At 44.1% G+C, this 7,669-nt stretch overlaps 1 long non-coding RNA gene and 1 pseudogene across 1 annotated transcript; one reads left to right on the top strand and one right to left on the bottom strand.

Annotated features, from left to right (window-relative positions):
* The first annotated feature begins 922 nt into the window (after positions 1-922).
* LOC119359513 lies at positions 923-5,401 on the top strand (annotated as a pseudogene).
* A 114-nt stretch (positions 5,402-5,515) lies between these two features.
* Positions 5,516-7,425, bottom strand: LOC119359548. Its single transcript, XR_005172587.1, has 4 exons — positions 7,282-7,425; positions 6,761-7,166; positions 6,190-6,435; positions 5,516-5,644 (listed from the first exon to the last, which is right to left on the bottom strand). It is a non-coding gene; the product is annotated as an uncharacterized LOC119359548 (long non-coding RNA).
* Positions 7,426-7,669: the final 244 nt, after the last annotated feature.

The raw sequence follows: 7,669 nt of genomic DNA, 5'->3' as shown, positions 1-7,669 counted from the left end.
CAAGATAAAAAGAATACCTGTCTACCACTTCCACCTAATCCTAAATTTAATCTAATCAAGATCTAATCACATAATAACTAAATAAAAAATTTATCCCATATATTGTTGGTATATATATATAGGCAGAAACTGTCGTCCCAAAATATTTAAACATATAGTGCAGTTGACCGGTACTTGGTCATCGTGAAGTCGATCTTAATTTCCTGGCAAAAGATGTCAATCGTAATTATTTCCCTTGTCCATTGATCGTGCCACATTCAACTCTTTAACCACTAACAAAAACTTTTTAACCACTCTTCACTTAATTAATTTGTCCAATCAGAGCCCAAAGAAGTTAAGAACACTAATCCCATACCTAATGCACCACGACCATTGGTATACCATTTGTTGTTGACATAATATATAAATCAGGTGTGAATAAGTTGCCTGATGTTATAAGTGGTGTAACATGGATCATGACATCTTGGCTAACTGCTATTAATATCAACTGAGAATTAGTTACCGGTTTACATATATAACATATGCGAGTTTGAAGCTACAATGACCGGCCTCGAGTAATAAGCTAGCTTACCAAACATGACAAGTGAACGAACAATATTACTCTATGCACGCTAGGTAGTAGATGTGATCTTCTTTGCGTTATTTTGTTGGCAACTGGGACAACTATGTATTGATTAATTTATGGAAAATGGTTGGAGTAGTTGACTAGTTGAAACAGGAAGACTTTCAAGTACAAGGACCAGTTTGTGTACCACCCTTTGTCTTGTCCTGTGTTACTTTCTGTCATATAGTATCATGCATCATATCCTCTTATTTGGTGAAAATACTGGCAAGGGCAGGAGAACCTAAGTTTCCAAACGTACTTTGCATGTGCAATCAATGCGCCAGTAGAACAATGGCGCCCTGTTGGTGGCTGCTGATTCTCTGCCTCGCCGGCAGCGTACTCATGGTCGCGCACAGCCTGACAACAGAGGTATCTCTCTCTTCTGTTATCTTCTGTTATTGGCTTCTCTCTCTTAATCATGCTGCCTCATTTACATTGCATATTCATTGTGCAGGTTTCATCAACATAGACTGTGGGCTACAGGGAGAGGAGAGCTACGTCGACGACGAGACAAAGCTGGTGTACGTCTCAGACGCTGGCTTCACCGACACCGGCACGCCTTACAACATCTCGGCTGAGAACTTCCGGCCATGGCGGTCCAGGAACGTCCGCAGCCTGCGGAGTTTCCCCGATGGCGTTCGCAACTGCTACACGCTAGGATCCCTGGTGTCGGGCCTCAAGTACCTCTTCCGCGCAACGTTTCTCTATGGCAACTACGACGGCCTTAACAAGCGACCGGCGTCGTTCGACCTCTACATCGGCGTCAACTTCTGGACGGCGGTGAACATGTCGTGGTGGGGGTTGGACCAGGACAACAGGGCGACGGTGGAGGCGATCGTAGTCGTGCCACACGACTTGGTGCAGGTGTGCCTGGTGAACACCGGCGGCGGGACGCCCTTCATCTCTGGGCTGGAGCTGAGGCCGCTGAAGATGTCGCTCTACCCACAGGCAACGGCAGAGCTGGGGCTGTTCCTGCTGCGCAGGCGGAACTTCGCCGCGATAAATGGAACTATCATCAGGTTCCCGATGATCCATACGACAGGCTATGGTACCCTAGGTCCGACGCCACGATGTGGGCGGAGATGACGACGACCGAGAGGGTGGACGATGTCGATGGGAACGAGTTCGAGGCGCCCATGGCGGTGCTGCAGACGGCGATCAAGCCGCTGAACGCCTCCGGTAGCATCAGGTTCGGCTGGGAGGTGGCACCCGAGCTCAACAATGCGTCGCCGGGGCCGGGGTACCTCGCCGTCTTGCACTTGGTCGAACTGGAGCTCCTCGGCGGGGATGCCTTGCGCCAGTTCAACATCAGTGTCAACCATGACGAAAGCTGGGTCCCGGGCTACACGCCGCCAGGCTATCTCCGCAGAGCCTATGTCTACAATAAATTCACCAACCCGCGCGACAGCAGCTACATCGTCACCATCAAGGCCACAGCCAATTCCACAATGCCGCCCATCATCAACGCCTACGAGTTGTTCTCCGTCATCACCACCACCAACATTGGAACAGAATCCCAGGAAGGTAATCAATTTAATTAAGCACATATTGACATCTAATTAAGCACATCTTGACATCTATGTATGAGTATATATGTATGTAATTATATCTACCTATCTATCTACCTTGTGCTACTGAAATGGTTGGTGCGATGTGATTAACTACTGCAAGCATGCGTGTAGCATCCGCCCTCATGGCGATCAAGGCCAAGTACGGGGTGCGCAAGAACTGGATGGGTGACCCATGCTTTCCCAAGACTATGGCATGGGATGGCTTGACATGCGGCTATGCCGCTGCCAACCCTCCAAGGATCACAAGCATGTAAGTTATTTTTACTCCATATATTTTCAAATATTGGAAATCATGTAATGTTACAAATGAGAAATGGGGAAATCAAGATGGCATTCCCTAGTTTGGGGAATTCAAGAAAAGTCAGAAATAAATTGTAAACAAATAATACACATTTTCTGATTTTTATGAATTTTTTAAAAGTATTCATGGGTTTCCTATCATTGTCTTGTTCTTCATAATATGTTTTTTTTGTAATTTTATTTCGTATTTATATAATTTTAGTTCATCAATTCTCACATTTTTACTAAGTTTTCAACATATACATTTTTTATGTTCACCCTTGAATTGTATATATTGCATTCACATTTGAAGCTTTCAATTGAAATATGTTTCCCTCTAGTTTTCTCATTATTTTGTGATGGGATGTTTAAGGTCATAACATTTTAGCTGAGATCCTGAGACCAATAACAAAAAATATCTATTTTGAAAAAAATAGGGTCAAAGATGAGTGGTCAGAGAGATCAAAAAATTACCTTATGTATACAACCATGGAAAATGAAGCTGATCCTTTTATGTATGTGCTTTTTGTAGAAACATGTCCTCCAGTGGTCTAAATAGTGATATAACATCATCTTTCGTGCATCTAAAGGCTCTCCAATACTTGTACGTTCCGAGTTCTGGATTTATTTGGCCTAATCTCGTCTGTACTTCTCAGCAACACAAGCTTCAAGAAATTAAATATATTGTTTCCCTATCTTGCAGGGATTTGTCAAACAATAACTTGACAGGATCAATTCCAGATGCCCTTTCAGAGTTACCATCATTGACAGTCATGTAAGTTGGGCAATAATTAGCCCTAACTAATTAGCAGACATGCTTATTTACACACTCGGACACAATATATGACACATATGCAAAAATTAACAAGATTAATAGTTCCAACAAGCAGTATATAGAAAAGTCTTGTCAAACTTTGACCGAATTGCTTCGAGTTATTAACTTACTATGTACATATATTGTGTGTCTGATGTGCTTTCCTCTAGAGATTTGTCTGGCAACCAACTCAATGGATCAATTCCCTCTGGACTTCAAAAGAATTCAAGATGGCTCCCTGGTTCTAAGGTGTTCATAGTATATACATACTTGATAAATTCCACTAAGCTTCTTTGTTAAAAAAATTGCATGGACTTCATTAATTAACTTGGTCCTTGATTTATTAGACATGGCAACAATCCAAACCTTTGCACTGACGGCAATTCATGTGAGCTTGCTGCTAAAAGGAAGGGCAAACTGGCCATCTATGTTGCCATCCCTGTACTTGTCATTGTGGTGATAGTATCACTGGCCCTACTAGTCTTGTTCTTCCTAAGACGACGAAACCAGCAGCAAGGTTAGAGTGAGGCTTTTTCAGCATGATTGAGCCAGCACACAACAATGCCCATATTTGGTCTATTAATTCATCAATTTCCTGTGTATACATGAAGGATCAATGAAAAAAAGGACGGCGGTAAAGCCACAAAACGAAGTGGCGATGCCAACGAGCTATGGTGGCGATGATGATTCTTTGCGAATAGTTGAGAATCGCCGGTTCACTTACAAGGAACTCGAGAGGATAACCAATGGCTTTGACCGGGTGCTTGGCGAAGGAGGGTTCGGCCGTGTCTATGATGGCTTCCTGGAAGATGGTACTCAAGTGGCAGTGAAGTTGCGGTCTCATTCCTCCAATCAAGGCGTCAAGGAGTTCCTCGCAGAGGTGCGATGGACCAGATCCTTTAACAGCATGCGCCGTCAACTACTGGCAGAAATGCGTTATTTTGATGTGAAATTTTGATGTGCTTGTGCAGGCTCAGATTTTAACCCGGATTCATCACAAGAATCTTGTCTCAATGATTGGTTACTGCAAGGATCGGGAGTATATGGCACTTGTGTACGAGTACATGGCACAAGGGACCCTGCGAGAGCACATTGCAGGTATGAATACTAACTACGGCTAACAAAAAGGATTTGGCTTTCAACTCATATAGTGAATGTGCAAGTCGCCCCAGTGGTTCACCTGAGGTACTTTCTATTAATTCGGACAAACACGCTGTTATTGTATTTGTAGCAAGTGGACGCAATGGAGGATGTTTACCGTGGAGGCAGAGACTCAAAAACGCACTTGAATCTGCACAAGGTGCACGCTCAAATCCAGAGCAGCTTATTGCTGCTCTTCAATAGTTATGGCCTAATTTTGTATTCACAAGAGGCACATTATTGCTATTGGGCGTGCATTTGACTTAAAGGTTGATGTTCTTGCCATGTGTAGGGTTGGAGTATCTGCATACGGGTTGCAACCCGCCTCTGATCCACAGGGATGTCAAGGCCACCAACATTCTGCTGAATGCCAGGCTAGAGGCCAAGATCGCCGATTTTGGCTTGACGAAAGCCTTTGACTACCACAACAACACCCATCTTTTCACGAACACGCTCGCTTTTACCCCCGGGTACGTTGATCCGGAGTACCAGGCCACGATGCAGCCAACGACCAAGAGTGACGTGTACAGCTTTGGAGTGGTGCTGCTGGAGCTGGTCACCGGGAAACCAGCCATTCTTTCGGACCCAGAGCCCACAAGCATCGTCCAATGGGCAAGGCAGCGGCTGGCGCGCGGCAACATGGAGGGCGTGGTGGACGCGCGAATGCAGGGTGGTTATGATATCAACGGCGTGTGGAAGGTGGCGGAGATTGCACTCAAATGCACCGCACAGGGGTCGGCACAGCGGCCCACCATGGCTGACGTGGTGGCGCAGCTACAGGAGTGTGTGGAGCTCGAGGAGGGCCGCGCTCCTAGCTTCCACACCGGTGGCAGCAGCGGCGACGAGAATTACAATGCTTACGCTAGTGCGCAGTCCACCGATGTGAGCAGTAACACTGCATTCGAAACGGAGCTGAGGATACCAACATTGGCCGCCGATCCAGGCCCGACAGCACGTTGAATACCTCTTTGTATAATTGTTGTTTTCTTTAAGTCTCTGTGAGATTCTTAATCATGTAGTTATTTATTCTCTCCTTGCCAAATTATAGTGGACATGAGATATTTTTCAAACTCTTAACTTTGTAAACTTTGACCAAGTTTACAGGAATATATGGACATATACAACTCGATGGAGAGGAGTGTAGTTTCATCATACCGGCTACCATGAGCAGAACCTGGCATGTCAGCTTCAACAGCCATCACCGTCACATCTCACACGATGCAGCTTCCAATGGATCTGGAAAAAAAATTGTGCGTTAGAAAGCAAATGAAGCAGACAAAATCACTGGAATAACTTACTGCAGTGCTGCTCCAACTCAGCAACCATAACTTATACTAGTAGAAAAAGAATTATGAGAAAATCGCACAGATTTAACTCCGGGCAAGAACACACTGACTGACTATGCTCTCAACAACAACAAGAAAAAACTAATCACACACAGGAACAATCATAGGATCGACATGTCGCTTGATTTACCATGACACAAATCTGGGATAGAACAGTCATTTATCTAAACAGACACCCGTTGCGGCATAGAGATTGAATACAGACTACCCAACCAAATACATGACCTCGAGGGATAACAGGCATGCATGCATCTATATATAACGAAGGAAACCAGACAAGCGCTAGCAGAATGCTCATAGGTTAAAACTACTGCAGAGAGTAAATTGAGTACCCAACACATGTGTGCAACTCAAAGGAAGCTTTATGGTCTTATGGATCTAGTGTCTAGTCCATCATTAACATGTTAATAACCCTCAGAAGGTCGATGGATCCACCTTTTCAGCTCCAACAATGGTGCATTTCACGAGCTGATTACCGTTCCGCATTCCCTTTTGCGACTTTCCACTTGGGACAGATACTGATGATACATAGCGTCACGCATGTTACTGCCAAATCGTGCTGCATAGTGGACCGAGTAGAGCGCATTTGCTGTGCGACCAAGCGTCTCCTAGCCGTCTTGTTGCAACGTGGCAGCATGAGCCGTACCCGTGTGATCCTGGATCTTAGAGAGGATGATGTACCTGTAATTGTAGCTTCCCAGTCAGAGTAGTAAATACTAAATAAGCACAGAAATGTAAGCCGTTCTGACAGACAGTTGTAAGATAGGACCCTGCAAATGCAAAGTAACCACAGTACAGAAAGATGTTTAAGCAACAAGACCAAATTTCGAGCTTAACTCTTTAAAAAAAATGGTATGATACATGCATACAGAATTACATCAGGCTCAAAGGAAGCACAGGACCTTTACATTCTGTCTACGAGGAACAGAGGAAAAGAACACGGTAAAGATTTGAGGGCCAGATTGCTATCGCTGCTCAATTGGTTGAACGGATCAAGCATGGTTACCTGATTTTCCTATAGGCAGCAACCTTGGACAAAATCCTTATGACCTTCAGAGCTCGATGAAACATAGTCAATGGATTCACCTTTTCAGCCTTAACACCTTTTCATGACAAAACATAGTGCCATCCCAGCTTCACCTTCGACCTGAGCACGTGTATTCATTTAAAATCAATTTGATGCACAACACCTCTGAATTGGACATAGTCTTGCTCTCTGCATTTCATCAGGTAGACTCCTCTGTGCGGCCAACCATGCCGTTGCCAGCATTCTAGATCTGAAGAGCACAGTCAGTGCCCGCAGGATCCTCGCGGATGCAGTAGTCCAATTTTCAGATAGAAGCCTTGACAATGATGAAGTCCAGCATCTCCAAGTGCCCAAAACTTTACCAATATTTGACGATATCATATATCTGAAGTAGTGAAGCAAAGACACTCAGAATCCTCACAAGGGGCACAAGTTTTCCAGTAACTGAATGTGAATTGTACAATATAGAAAAAGTATTATGCAGTTGCAGTTATACTTACCAAGTGGCAAAGAAACGACTAAAATGTATGCAAGCAGCCTCAAAACAGCAAGTGAGAAGTGGAACCCAAGCGTTATGGAAGCTTTCATGTTACTAGAAATAGATCTTCTTTCACTAACTGCAGAAACTGTAATACTGAGATTGTGATAAGCCTGAGAAACAAAAATATAGGAAATTTCAGATACTACTCACAATAACTAACGGAAAAAAATAGTTATTTCAGCGCATCACGAACTTAACAAAAAGTGACAGAATTTAGGACTGGCTTTCTATTTACCAACAGAAAATGCATTTGTTGTACAAGCATAAGGACCCATGGCAAGCAACAATCCAAGTTAACTTCTAGGAGTTAAGTTCAGAGATCATGTATCAAACTATTCAACTGTGGC

Source organism: Triticum dicoccoides, chromosome 1A (genome assembly GCF_002162155.2).
Source record: "Triticum dicoccoides isolate Atlit2015 ecotype Zavitan chromosome 1A, WEW_v2.0, whole genome shotgun sequence".
Taxonomy (NCBI): domain Eukaryota; kingdom Viridiplantae; phylum Streptophyta; class Magnoliopsida; order Poales; family Poaceae; genus Triticum; species Triticum dicoccoides.
The sequence above is the reverse complement of the archived record's forward strand: the minus strand, read 5'-3'. Positions and strand labels throughout refer to the sequence as shown.